This window comes from Peromyscus californicus, unplaced genomic scaffold, assembly GCF_007827085.1.
Source record: "Peromyscus californicus insignis strain IS unplaced genomic scaffold, ASM782708v3 Scaffold_8__1_contigs__length_139910024, whole genome shotgun sequence".
Classification (NCBI taxonomy): Eukaryota; Metazoa; Chordata; class Mammalia; order Rodentia; family Cricetidae; genus Peromyscus; species Peromyscus californicus.
In genome coordinates, this window is record NW_026294606.1 from 110,569,706 (window position 1) to 110,585,360 (window position 15,655).

Sequence of the window (15,655 nt, forward strand, 5' to 3'; positions counted from 1 at the left end):
CAAAGCTGATCTGTAGATGATGTTTGTCAGCTTAGTGATATTATTATTGTCCACGTGGAATTGTTGTTGTTGTGGGGCCCCAACTTCTTCCTGGAGACTTCAGTTGATGTTAGGCCTGGCCGTGATTTCCTGTAGAAAACTGATAAGAGACTCGAACACAAAGACATATATATGCAGCTAATTGAAGCCTTTTTTCTAGAATTAATTATTACTCTATATGACCATTCATATCTTAACAAAGTTTAAAATGTATATATAACTATATATCTATATATATTAATCTTGTAAATTTTGATATGAAATTTATACTTTAAGAAAAGTTTTAAAGAATCAGAATAGAATCAAAGAGTTGAGATTAGTAGTAGAATAGTCCCTTAATTAATTTGTCTTTTCTCCTGTCCCATAGCAGAAGATGGCTCTTTTATTCTGGCATGATACAGGGAGTTTGCATTTTCCTTTTAACAACATGCTTGAGTTTAAAGAAGGAGAGATCCATTCTCCAACTCTAAAGTCAGCTTTAAATTTTAATTGAACTGGGACTATTAGAAGACCAATAGTGTTAAATTTTTAGAGAAAAGCAGAAACAAACCTTTAGGAAGACATAAATTTTTTTAGATAATATATACCCATACACCATTTCACTCTATTTCTTGGGATAGATGATTTGTCCCTTTTCTTCAGTTGTCTCATTTGTCCAGTGTTCTTCAGATTCCTTAACCTTCATTCTCCTAAAAGACAAAAACAAAAACCTTTCCCCAAGACTAATTTTGGGGATGTTCCTTTTTGGCAAGTTATTATCTGATTAAATGAAAAGACATGTGTTACTGGTATAAGTTAGTTTAAACTGGATGTTCATGCTGGTTGAAGAACTATCACCTCCTCTAATTAAGAGGTTTCTCTTGTTCAAATCGAACCTTTATCAATTTTGATGGTACCCACAACTTATCTTCTCCTGTAGAAACAAAAGCAAAACCTCGTCCCCAATGTAACACACACCCTGGTTTCCATTCTGAGGTCAGCACATTCTTAAAGTATATAGGCTGATTTAATTCTGTAGTTTTTTCTATTATCCAATGTCTCTCTGCAGCTGTTGTTCCTTTCTCATTGGCATTAAGAAAATTCAAAGTTAATAGAGCATTATGCAGTCTGTTTCTGGGGGTTTTTGTTACCCCTTTCTGTTTATTTAGCATATCTTTTAGAGTTCTGTTTGATCTTTCAATAACTGCTTGACCTGTAGGATTATGTGGTATGCCTGTAATATGCTTTATATTGTAATAAGCAAAAAACTGTTTCATTTTAACAGAGACATATGATGGAGCATTATCAGTTTTGATTTGTACAGGTATACCCATGATGGCCATAACTTCTAGCAAATGAGTGATTACAGAATCAGCTTTTTCAGAACTCAAAGCAGTTGCCCACTGAAATCCTGAATAAGTATCGATAGTGTGGTGTACATATTTCAGTTTTCCAAATTCTGCAAAGTGAAACACGTCCATCTGCCAGATTTCATTCCTTTGAGTACCTTTTGGGTTACATCCAGCTGGTAATGGCATTTGATTGTAGAAGGAACAAGTAGGACATTTCTTTACTATTTCCTTGGCTTGTTGTCAGGTTATGGAAAAATCCTTTTTTAAACCTTTACTATTTACATGATGTTTTTTATGAAATTCTAAGGCCTCCAGCACATTTCCTATCAATAATTTATCAATTTCATCATTGCCTTGTGCTAGAGGGCCTGGCAGACCAGTATGGGATCGGATGTGAGTTATATATAAAGGATGACTCCTTTTTCTGATTGTATCTTGTAATTGAATAAATAATGAAGTTAATTCTGAAGCATCATGGATAAATTCTGCAGTCTCAATATGTAATACTACTCTTTCAGCATATTGAGAGTCAGTTACTATATTGAGAGGTTCTGAAAAATCCATTAATACCAACAGAATAGCATACAATTCTGATTTTTGAACTGAATTATAAGGACTTTGAACCACTTTACTTAAATTTTCTGATTTGTAACCTGCCTTTCCTTGTTTGTTGGCCTCTGTATAAAATGTACAAACTCCAGATATGGGCTTTTCCTGTACAATTCGAGGCAAGATCCAATCAGCTCTCTTTATAAGATCAATTCTATCGCTTTTGGGATATTTGCTGTTAATTTCTCCCAAAAAATTACTACAAGCTTTTTGCCAAGCTTCATTTTCTATCCATAATTTTTCAATGTCCTCCTTAGTTAAAGGTACGACAATTTCTGCTGGGTCTATTCCTGCTAATTGACGAAGTCTCAATTTTCCTTTCCAAATCAAGTCAGAGATTTTTTCCACATAAGTTTTTAATTTTTTATTTGGTTTATTTGGTAAAAATATCCATTCCAATATAATATCTTCCCTCTGCATTAATATTCCTGTTAGGGAATGCCTAGAAGGTAAAATAACCAAAATGTAATCCAGCTTTGGATCAATACGATCTACGTGCCCTTCATGTACTTTCTTTTCTACCAAGGCCAATTCTTTCTCAGCTTCAGGTGATAATTCTCTTGGACTATTTAAGTCCTTATCACCTTCTAAGGTTTTAAACAAATTATTCAGTTCATCATTTTTTACCCCAACAATAGTTCTTAGATGAGAAATGTCTCCAAATAATCTTTGAAAGTCATTAAGAGTCTGTAGGTCTGTACCTTTTGAGGTCTAATTTTTTGAAGTTCTATTTTATATCCTAAATAATTAATAGAATCTCCTCTATGTACCTTTTCTGAAGCAATTTGTAATCCCCAGGAAGGCAAAATTTTCTTTACTTTTTCTTTTTTTTTTTTGGTTTTTTTTTCGAGACAGGGTTTCTCTGTGTAGCTTTGCGCCTTTCCTGGAACTCGCTTTGGAGACCAGGCTGGCCTCGAACTCACAGAGATCCGCCTGGCTCTGCCTCCCGAGTGCTGGGATTAAAGGCGTGCGCCACCACTGCCCGGCTTACTTTTTCAAACATTCTTTCTAAAGTATCTGCATTTGAGTCAGCTAGTAAAATATCATCCATATAATGATAAATTATAGATTTAGGAAATTTTTTACGTATCACTTCCAATGGCTGTTGTATAAAATATTGGCACAGAGTTGGGCTATTCAACATTCCCTGTGGGAGGACCCTCCATTGAAATCTTTTAACCGGTTGAGAATTATTATAAGTAGGCACTGTGAAAGCAAATCTTTCTCTGTCTTTTTCTTGTAAGGGTATTGAAAAGAAACAGTCTTTTAAATCAATAACTATGAGAGGCCATCCTTTTGGTAACAGAGTAGGCAAAGGAATTCCAGATTGTAGAGAGCCCATTGGCTGAATTACTTTGTTAATTGCTCTAAGGTCTGTTACCATTCTCCATTTACCAGATTTCTTCTTAATAACAAATACAGGAGAATTCCAAGGGCTGGTTGATTCTTCAATATGCTGAGCATTTAACTGTTCTTCTACCAGCTCTTCTAAAGCCTGGAGTTTCTCTGTTGTTAAAGGCCATTGCTGGACCCACACAGGCTTGTCTGTTAACCATTTTAAAGGTAGAGCTGTTGATGTCTTTGGAAGATCATCAGTTGTTGTGCCCTGTTCTTGTATAATATGGATGCCTGGTGACCATTCAGAATATTGCCTTCTAATATTTCTCTCAGAAACATGTGCTAGTTTATGATTTGTTTCTGAGATTGGAGGGATGTTAATCTGAGTATTCCATTGTTGTAACAAGTCTCGACCCCACAGGTCCATAGCTATGTTAGCCACATATGGTTTTAATTTTGCTCTCTGTCCTTCTGGACCTATACATTCGAGCCATCTTGCACTCTGTTTCACCTGAGATAATGTCCCAATTCCTAACAGTTGAATGTTTACCTCCTGAAGAGGCCAAGTTGGATGCCAAAATTCTGGTGCAATTATGGTAACGTCCGCACCTATGTCTACCAGACCAGACAACAAAACACCATTTATTTTTATCGATAATTTTGGTCTTTGTTCATTAATAGAAGTTTGCCAAAAAATTTTCTTTATGTTTTCTCCTGAATTTTCTATTCTCTCTGTTTCATCATCCTGACCAGCATGACTTATTCCAATAGGCATTTGGTTATTTAATTGCTCTGAGTTGGGGTTTCCTCTACGACTGCAGGAAAGTTTTGAACTGGATTTGCTATTGGGGCCTGCATGAGGCCCCTCTGGGAGTTTCCCGAAGACTGAGGCAAAGGATTACCCTGTCTGTCCCTTGTTGATCTACACTCGTTGGTCCAGTGTTTTCCCTTACCACACCTTCTGCATACTCCAGAAGGAAGGGGCAGTCTGTTGCCATTGTTCCTTGAAGAAACATTGTTTCTAGGAATGACCTGTTTACAGTCCCTTTTCAAATGTCCTTGCTTTCCACATCCAAAACATCTAACATTCCTCAAACCTTTTGAAATTGCTTCTCCTACCCACGTATCATCATGCTCATGAGCTTCAACATTAACTGTGTCTCTAATCCAATCTTCCAAAGGTGCAGATCTTGCCTTTAACGGCCTGATTATTGTTTTGCATGCTGCATTCGCATTCTCAAAGGCCAAAGATTCAATTATTATCTTACTAGCTTCTGAATCCGGGACCATTCTCTTTACTGCTGAAGCCAGTCTTTGTAAAAAATCTGTGAAAGATTCTTTTGGGCCTTGTACAACCTTTGTAAATGACTCAGTTTTTTTTTCCTGGTTCCTCAACTCTGTCCCATGCATTCAAGGCTGCTGTTCGACATAAAATTAGGGTTTGGACATCATATAAACATTGTGCTTGTGCTGAAGCATATTGACCTTCTCCAATAAGCTGATCCTGGCAGACTTGTATTCCTTTATCCCTCCACTGTTTTTCTATGTTTTTAGCTTCATCCTTGAACCAAGTTAGCCACTGAAGCCTTTGACTGGGTTCAAGAACAGCTTGTGCCAGCTCCCGCCAATCCTGTGGTACAATCCTATTATATGTTGACCAAGAGTTTAACATTTGCTTTACATATGGGGAATGCATGCCATAAGATACTATTGCCTCCTTAAACCTTCGTAAATCTAACATTTCAATTGGAGCCCAAATATTTTGTGTAGTCATTTGATCAGGCAACTGCTGTATGGTTACTGGAAAAACTAAGGGTGACTGTGTGAAAACAGGCTTTCTTTCTGTAACCCTATGATCCAATCTTGAAGCAACTTCACTGTTAGTTTCTTCTGTCTGAGTTTTTACAGGTTTATCAAGTTTTTCTAAAGCTGTCATCCTGACACTTAAATTGACTATCTTTTTAAATAGTAAAATGAGAATAAGCATAGTAATAAAATGCATAATTCAGTCAACATTAATCTTCTCATATAGCTGTTCCATTGTCAGACTGTCTAAAATTGCAAACAAAGCCCAATTTTCTTCCAATGAACACAGAAAACCCATTTTTTTTTAAATGTGGAAAAAAATTTCTCTTTTAAATAGTTTCCTTTAAAATATTGGATATGTTAAGTGACTTACCAAGTCCTCGTAGAACAGTACAAATCTGAGGGAATTTCAAAACAGTCACCTAGTGTCCGAGGTGTGAATCCAGAGAGAGAGAGAGAGAGAGAGAGAGAGCACGCAAGAACCGTAGCCACAAGTTCTGCCTAAGAACTTGAATCCAGCCACGTGTTCCCGCTTGAGCCTAGTCAAGCCTTGGCTCTGGCTACCTTAAGCTCCAACCACGTGTGTTGGCTTTACAGGCAGGGGCCCTGTTCAGCAGGGCAGGCCTGAATTGTCTGTAGCACCGCCTTTAAGCAAGTAGCTCAAAGTTAGTCCGGCCTGAGGCCAAGCCGACCTGGGAAACGGGGCCTGCTGGCCGCCCTGGCGGGAGACCGGACCTGCTGGTTGCCCTGGCGGGAAACCGGACCTGCTGCCAAGCCAAGTTAAGCGGTTTTTAATGGATTCTTGTCACGTTGGGTGCCAAATGTAGATGTAACCAACGGTCTTATTAAATAAGAAACACAGAGCCGATTCAGAGAAGAAAGCCAAGAGGTCAGAGCTAAGAGCCTCAACCTTCCTGATTCAGGGATCCTCTTCAGCCAAAAGAGCTCTCCGAAAATGGGGGGACCTACTTCCTGTGTGTGTCTTTATATAGTCTAGCTGTTCTGCCTTCTCATTGGTTGTAAACCCAAACATGTGACTGCCTCATCACTGCCTGATGTACCACCCTCCAGGTCCTTAAAGGCGTGCGCCACTGCCGCCACGCACTTGCTATGGCTCTAATAGCTCTGACCCCCAGACAACTTTATTTATTAACATACAATTAAAATCACATTTCAGTACAAGTGAAATACCACCACAATTTAGGGCCCCAGCTTTGTGACTACAACTTTGGTATTCAGAGAATTATGACATTACCTCACTGAAGGTACTCAAAAGACCTTGGAGTAACAGAACAGTGGAGTCTATCCTTGCCATTGTTCTGAGAACATGACATCTGAAGTTCAGGATTCTGCAAAGTCCTTTACTGGAAGTCAGAGGCAAGAGAGCATTTTGGGCAATTCTGTGCATAACTCTTATTGAACAGTTGTCATATATTCTGGACTATTTCTGCTTGAAATTTGTACTCCGACAATCATTTGTATAAATAAAATGTGCTAGTTATACATCCTAGGAAAAGTGATGTTTAAGAGTGATTGTGTAGTACTTTTCTTCTAATTAGAATTTGCATCAATATGCACTCTATTGATCTTATACAATAACTGAGATATGCGAGTATTAGGAAAGTAAGGTGAAGAAGTGGTGATAAAGAGATAACAAAAGTAATTACCCAGAACTTGCAGCATGTAATCAATAGATAATATATGAATTTTGTAAATCACAAAAATTGTTTTATCATGTCTAATTTATATACACAGAAAAAATGTTGTAAGCAATACTTCAATGAGTATAAAATCACCACCATACTGATGTAAGGTATTTACCTCTATTTTTCATTATAAGTTTTTTAGTACTATCTGCTTTGTGGTTATATTAAAATATACAAACAATGTTAATGTGACAAAAATTAAAATGTTAAGAGATAATCATCTAGCCAAACACCATGAACAATGCAAATGTTTAAATTTTAATTTCTGTCTCTGTGCATATGATTACACGTGTTTTTGTATTGCTGTGATTTTCCAACTGTATGATACATTTTCTCATAAACTTATCAAAAAACATGTCTAGTTTTGTGTGTTCTATTTAATTTCTCTTTCCATATTTCCCTCTGATGATTGGCTTTAATGTTAATTTGCCACAAATTAAAATTACCTGTTTAGCAAAATTCAACTAAGTTATTGTCCTTATTAATTAACTTATTTTATGTGAGAAGACCCATAGAAAATGTAGGCAACATCATCCAGTTATGTCCTAGGTAAAAAGGACATGACAAAAGGATGGTTATCCACCTTTTGCTTTCATAGTTTCCCCTCTTGCCAGTGATATGATTTATCCTCTTGCTGCTGCTACTGCTTCCTTTGAGGATGTCAGAACCTGCTTTTCTGGAGTGCCATCATTAATTGAGGACAAGTGGTTCTTCAAGTAAAACTCTCCAGGTTTTCAGTAACACATTGGGAGTGCTACAGCACCCAACTACTAGTTGGATTTTCAACTTCTTCAGTGCGAGACAGTTGTTACTACTTCAGTTTATTATGATTTAATAAGTGTATATATCCATTCATGCTACTGATTCTGTTTCTCTAAAGAACCTTGACTAATAGAATACCTGTGCTGTATGTGGTAGCAAGGACTCCTACATAGACTATAGCTATGGATTCTGGTGTAGACTGGTCAATGGGAAATCAATCTGAGAAGGAACAAGTAATAGTACAATGTTTTTTCTGTTTTGTTTTGTTTTTAGTTTGTTCCATGAGGAAATTTCCTAGCTATATGGACTTATTGTGCTTATATTAACTTCAGTCAATGCATTCATCTTGACTTTTGAGTCTCTTAACTTCTACCTACTCTACTTCATTGTTTTAGCTGTAGTCTCACTATAATTACCAACTTTTTTCCTGTACCCTTTCCACAAACTGTAAATGATACCTTAACTAGACTCTCCAATCTGAAAGTTCTGAAATCTTCAGTGAAACAAAAACATGACAAATGATGGAAAACATGAGTGGGCTTCAGAAAAGTCTTAATCTGAAAATTAATTCAGAAAATTTTAAATTGAGTTGCTTTAATTCCCTGACAGTTTACTCATTTTGAGAATAATCAGTAGTTTAGCTAATGGACATAAAAGACCATATCACAGTACCAGGAACATCACAGCTACTCAGTAACACTAAGAAAATATGTATCGTTTTATGTTATGAATTGCATTCTTCTCAAACTCTAATATACATACAGAAAACTTGAGATCTGATGAAGATAATGGATATGTTTCAAGATAAATGAAGTTGGTTCTGTGAGTCTGTGTTTCTAGCAGACATGCAGATTTTTGCCCATATCACTATTTCTTGACCTCAGAGGCAATGATCATTTTTGTACCAGAATACTAATGTGCCTTTATTCATTAATGTAAGGATTCAGTAGTGTGAAAATTCAGTTTTTCAAGATTTTATTTCATTATAATAATAATATTATAGTTTATACAATAGTCTTCTGATGTTATATATTCAGTTTATACTTTATACAATTTCATTAAATATTTTATGAAATAAGCATGTTTAGTTATTGCAAGAACATAATTTAAGCCACTACTTTAGATGAAGAAGAGAAAATTCAGGGTACCTGAGTAACTTCTTCAAGTCTGTATTACCAAGGTGTAGAAGAACAATGATAGAGAACTGGATTTGAGTGAATTTCAAACATTTAAGAAGGGAGAGAAGAATGTCTAGAGTTGAAGCTGTTGGAAACATTTGACATCCCTTCCAGAAAAGATAATGTGTGATGTAGTCATTCCCATGGCATCACTTGACCAAAAGAACATTTCCATAGGGCACAATACTTAGTTGTTGTCATCTATCTAGAAGAATTTGAACTCTCCCTCTCCATATTTCTCCCTTTTCCCCTCTCTTTGCCAGTCTTTCTCTCTCTCCCCTCTCCCTCTCTCTTCTTCTTTCTCTCCCCTTTCCTTTCTCTCTCTCTCTCTCTCTCTCTCTCTCTCTCTCTCTCTCTCTCTCTCTCTCTCTCTCCCTCTCCCTCTCCTCTCCCTCTCCCTCTCCCTCTCTCCCTCTATGAGATAGAATGGAGATGATCATTCATTTTCATCTGCTTTAATTTCACTATGGTTACAGAGAATCTCTGGTCCCGAACTGTGGCTGGCATCAATGCTCTATTATCTATGTCTGTATAGGAATATGGGGAGTCTGTTTGCAGGGCATTTATCTGCCTCTCCTCTTTCCAATGCTCATTCAGGGGTTTGGTTGGCCATGTCAGCTGGAGTTCAGCACGCACAATTCTGTTAATAAACATTTTCAGTCATTCAGTTACATGTCATTAAGTACACATACTTTAGTGGCTGAAGTGAAATGAGGGGGTGCATTGAGCATGACTCTCTCTCTTAACAAGAAAGTAAAATTGAGAAGCATCCATTCTTCAAAATGTGATATTGCAACATGCACTGTGATATATCAGTCCAAATATATTCTCATTGAAATTAAATTTGTTTCTTTTCAAACACATGAAGTATGCTTTGCCAATCTCTAATGACAGAAGCAAGTGATTTGGCTCTTCAAAGTAGGTTAATAACTGGGCAAAATGTCTAACGGAAGTTACATGAAAAGACTAAATATGAGATGATGAGATAGAACTGACATATTGCCGATGCCCGGTCCACATTATCAAGTCACTCAGCCATTTTAGACCTTAGTGTCTTATCTAACTAATAATGAGCAGAGTAGCACCAGTATTATTTTAATGTGGAACTGTGCAGTGCTACAAAAGATCATTTGTCAATGTTTCAACATCAACAAAAAAAAAAGACAATGATTAAAATGCTCCAAGATCAGAAACTGTTTGACTTAATTTTTTCTTATATTTATTCATTTATTGTATGTACATTGGTGTGCATGTGTATGTCTGTGTGTGTGTGTGTGTGTGTGTGTGTGTGTGTGTGTGTGTGTGTGTGTGTGTTATATGTGTACACAGATGTGTCAGCCCTCACTTACATATGTGCCTCTATGGACATGTGCTACAGATCGAGAGGCCAGAGGACCGTTTGCAGGAACCACTTCTTCCCTCTCACCATGCTGTTCCTGGAGACTAAACTCCAGTCATAGCACTTGACAACAAGCATCTTTACCTGTTGAACCATCTCTCATGTGCCCAAATTTAACATTTTTTAAAATTAGTTGTTGGTTTCAGTTTTCTATTAGAAAAACAATTCATTTATTGTCTTAAGATAGGTTTCAGAACAAGGGTTTGTTTGTGAGTATATATAATATTGATATTCTGATTTTATTGACTCCAAGTTTAGGGAAGCATTGAATGCAACACATATAAGAACTGTAGAACTATCAACAACCAATGCTGTTTTCTCCATCCCTCGTTACCTGTGCCTTCCCTCCTTCTGTATACAACTTTTACAATGTATTTTATAAGCTCACATGTGGTTTAGTTTTCTTAATTGAATTTATTTATTTATTTTGGGTTGCATGGATATTGGTGTGTGTGTGTGTGTGTGTGTGTGTGTGTGTGTGTGTGTGTGTGTGAGTTTAGTTAAAAAATGTAGGGATCTATTTGTTCCTTCTATTTTGTGAGTTGTAGAGAATCAAGTGGTCAGATTTGCAACAAGCACCTGTTAAACTATCTTTTCAGCCCATATTTCTTGATTCCACATGCAATAGAACATTAGTTTTCTTTGAAGGGTAAAATTTAGCAGAAAATTTTGAAGCTGGAAGACAGCTCATTGCCCTAATGAAGACATTGAGGTCTCTTATGCCTGTCTAATTTATGGCTACCAATTGGTTGTCATATTTTATTTACCTTTAATAACTTTGAAAATCTTTCATACCATTGCAAGCCAATGACATTCTAAAAATCGGCCCTCCTGTTATATTGATGGCACACCCTGGCTAGTTTTGTATCTTCAAGTTTTGGCTAAGCTGTCATGATGTAGCAGACTATGATGCCCTTAAAATAATGTGATGACAACCTTTCTCCTGGCAATTCCATTCTGTATGTTCTCCTCACCTGAAACACATCTGAAGAAATGCCAAAGATCTAGTCGGTAGCTCTTCAGACAGAGAGGCCTGCTAAGTAGGATCAAATAGTCCTACTTTGATCTGAGCATCATTAAGGACTTGTAATCATTAAAGTGACCTATTGAATTACTCTTGCTCAGTGTTGACTGGTGTGGGATGCTGCAAAGGACCTCTTCAGCAGCCATGACCTTGTTTCTCACTGCACCATGTGTCCTCAGTATAAGAAATGTAGTAAGCCTTTAAGAAAATCATTCTCCCATGGATATCCAGCTCCTTGCACAGTACTATATAAATCGTAAAGCCCAATAAATGTTTGCTGAATTGATGGAATTGGCAACTCACTTACTTTATTCTAATTAAAATTTTCTCTCTAGTTGGAAAACGGCTTTTCATTGAACACATTTCAGATAAAAAAAAATTTTTAGACAAAGAAAATGTAGCCACAAAATGAAGCCAGATCTTCCTTAGTTTGATGAGCACATTTTATTATCTACAGTTTGTTAGCAATTAAGTGCAAAAATATCTGAGTTTTGTAAAGATAGGGAGATTAAAGTAGGGCAGGCTCACCAACTTCATGTGAGGCTCAGCAGCTTGTAATGTGATTCAGATAAACTACTTTGCTGCTGGTTTTGTGTTTATATAAAATATCCCAGGGCATATCCTTCTCTTAGAAGCATTTAGTAAGAGCGGTTTTTTAGTTTTTAAGAAAAGATACTATGGACATATTAACAAACTCTTATTCATCCATAGAGGCTAGCCCACTTCAATCATCTTGCCTAAAGATCTCCATGTCAGCTTAGTTCCTAAATCTTGGAAGCTCATATATGTTTTGTCACAGCTGTGTATGAAATATTATGTAATTAAATTTTACATTACATCAGACCAACTGCATAATAAAATGTCATCTGGTTACTTTTGGTTTCCAAATGTGTTTTATAGCTAACTCCAAAAAAATACTACATGTGATTCATACCACACATTGTTATGTAGGCATATACCAGCATATTCATGGTATTATGCAGAATGCCAAATGATGTACTAAATTCAAATATGGACATGCTAATTTCCCTTGTGTTGACAATATGAAGTTCTAAGTATTATTCTTTCATCAGAACATACCAAGGTTGTTAAAGTCATGGAATATGCTTCTCCAAAATTTGCTTCTTTTCCTCTCTTTTGCCTAATAATGAGCTCATTGGTCTTTCAAATATCAGTAGATAATAGCAAGAAATTAAAGAATTTAATATAGCTGTATAAATATACCAACAAATTTTATTTTTCAGTTGCAGTAGAAACATATATAGAAATGTTATGGAACAAACACTACCTACTAGAGTGTTAGTATCTTTGGTAGTCTTTAATGGCAAACTCATTAGAAAATTGGTCCAAGTAAACAAATGACATAGGTAGGTAAAAGAAAACATTGTGGTGTGAATAATATTTTAGGGAAAATATTAGCTCAGATAAGGTGCAATTGTTAGACGAAAAAGCTCCTTCACCTCATAATGAAAATCAAGTGTTTGTCCATCCATATGTGGCTCAGTGGAAGATCATATGCTTAGCATGCTCAAGGCCCTAGTTTCAAACAAAGGAAAAAAAGGAAACGAACAAGAAAGTCAAAATGCTTTTCATTTATTATTTCATTGGAATTTTAAAATTATCTGGAAGAAAATAATGGTTTAATCATGTTTTTATTAGGTTCTAGTCATTGAGTTATTTGTTTTATAAATATTTTCTAATTTTACTCTCACCAGACTCATTTCTGGTTGCTATTTTTATGTTTCTGTGTTATTGTTGTTTAGTTTTTCATTTATTTCTTGTTTCTGTCATTAAAAATGAATTCAAAATAGATATCTAAATTATAAGATAGGTGTAACTATTTGGCATATTTGAAGATAATATATAAATACAAATTAAATGGACAAGGTATCAAAATTAAATATATGAGTCATTTGGATGAAAAACACTGTCTCACTTATTTATTTAGCAACATTACCATCATCTTCTTGAATATGCAGAAAGCAGTAGCCCTACAGGCGGTAATAGGTTATTTGGAAGACCCTTACATGATCATTAGCTCTCCAGCACAGAGTGAAGAGAGGACCGTGACTGGGTGTGATTTATAATACACATGTCTCTCCAGCAATTCAAATTCATGAAAGACGGTGATCCAATTGACCAAACTATTTAATCTAAGATAAACAACAACTTTTAATACATGCAGTATCAGAAAAGTTGTCTAATATATGTATTGATAAACCCAGAGCTTGGTATTTGGAAATTGTGGATTTTTCTTGTTTAATAAAGACAAGAACTTCTAGACTTGAAATAGCAGCCCTGGAAATGAAACCAATTTTACAACCACATGTGATAGATATGAATGTTAAATAACCTACCTGAAAGACTCAACCATAGATGTAATATATATATATATATATATATATATATATATATATATATATAGATAGATAGATAGATAGATAGATAGATAGATATAGATATAGATATAGATATATTCACACATACATATACACTGAGTGTGTGTGTGTGTGTATGTGTGTGTGAGAGAGAGAGACAGAGAGAGAGAGAGAGAGACAGAGAGAGAGAGAGACAGAGAGAGAGAAAGGCTGAGTGAGTAAGAAAGAAATAAAGAGAGAGAAAGAAAGACTAACAGGACAGGTCTACTAATAGCAACATTAAAGTTTTTTTGTTTTGAGTTGTTGGTTGGTTTTGTTTTTTGTTTTTGTTTGTTTGGTGGTTTTTTTTTTTTTTTTTGCCATAAAATAATCAGTGTTTAGGCTCATCCATTTAAGCTTAGAACTTGATAATTTTGCCACGGTCCTTTAATGATTACATTTGTTCACTCCCACTTATTTGTTCAAATAAACAAACAAACAAATAAATAGAAAACCATGATCTTAGTCCTTATGGTTGCCACTATAAAAGAAAGAGAACTCAAAAAGAAAAGACACATGCCCATCTTCTAAAGATAGCACATCCTAGCTCCTGGAGTGTGTTAAGAAAATTTACAAAGTCAGGTGGTAGTGGCACATATCTTTAATCCTAGCACTTGGGAGACAGAGGCAGGAGGATCTCAGTGAGTTTAAGGGCAGCCTGGTCTACAAAGTAAGTTGCAGGACAGCCAGAACTGTTACACAGATAAACCCTGTCTCGAGAACTACTCCCCTAAAAAAAAAAAAAAAAGAAAGAAAGAAAAAAATTTACAAAACAAACATTGAAGATGCATATGTTGGCATGCATCTGTAATCTTATAACTAAGGAGTCTAGAGTTCGTAGTTAAAGCTTCCAACCCCATGCCTAACAGTAATTTAGAGGTTATTAAAATAGAACTAAAGAAATATTCTAGAGAAATGTGGTTTCAATATTCAGGTTTGGGCTTTGAGAAACACAAATTCATTCACAGCAGAAAAGATATCTTTAACAGTCCAATTAAAGCAATTCAATTGGTATATGGTAGCAATTTACATTACATTGCTATTTTTAATGAAGTCATTACCTACTGAGCACCAGCATGCAAATTATTTGATAATATGAAGCAGTAACTGTCTTATATTTTTATTTGAACAAGTTTAAGAAATCAAGCAACTGTAAAAGCCAAAGACAATTTGAGACTTTCCATGGCAGATGAGAAGGCACATGAAGTATCTCCTGACTATCAGGCCTCATTTGTGATGCTCGATGAATATGGATTAGCAATTAACCATGGTGACACTCAAAGCTAAGATAAACTATAGGAATAAATTTAGAATGGACAGTGTAGTACGCAGTCAGTATTGATCGGCTTGCAGAAAAGGACCTGGAAGATACTTTCAACTTGATATGGTGAGAGAATTCTTGAACCAATACTTTGTCCAAGTATACAATGAACTATCATTATATCTATTGGGAAATTGCTAAGGGAGCAATTAGGCCTGGAACAGTTTCCAGAGAAGTCATATTTGTTTGGAAATTCAAAGAAAATAAAATCCATGTTCACAATCTCACAGGATTATTATTTTATTTATAGTTCAGTGATCACCCTTTTCTCCCTGGGTTGTCATTTACTCATCAGTAACTGTCCATTGGACTATGGATTGCTTAAAAAACAACAACAAAAAAAAAAACACTGCTGTGTTTGGAATTCTACGCACTCAATCCAGCACAGAACAAGAGGATAGTTAAACTGAATAAGGGACTTGACATTTTTACAGAAATTTGAAAAAAAATGTATAGAATAGGTTTTAATTCCCTCATTTTGTCAATATTCACATGAATTAAAATTTAGCTAACAAAGAAAGTTACATGTATGCTGACTTTTAAGCCATAAGATCAAGAGCAGGAGACATCCTTATGTTCTTTACAAATTTTCTCTGAGAAAATTGACTTTTCTTTGCTCATAGGAGGAACTTAAAGAAGAAACCTTATTTGTTCAACAGAAAAAATAAAGAAGAATCATATTTTATTGTTTTACTTGGGAAAACATAATTAACAACACATACATT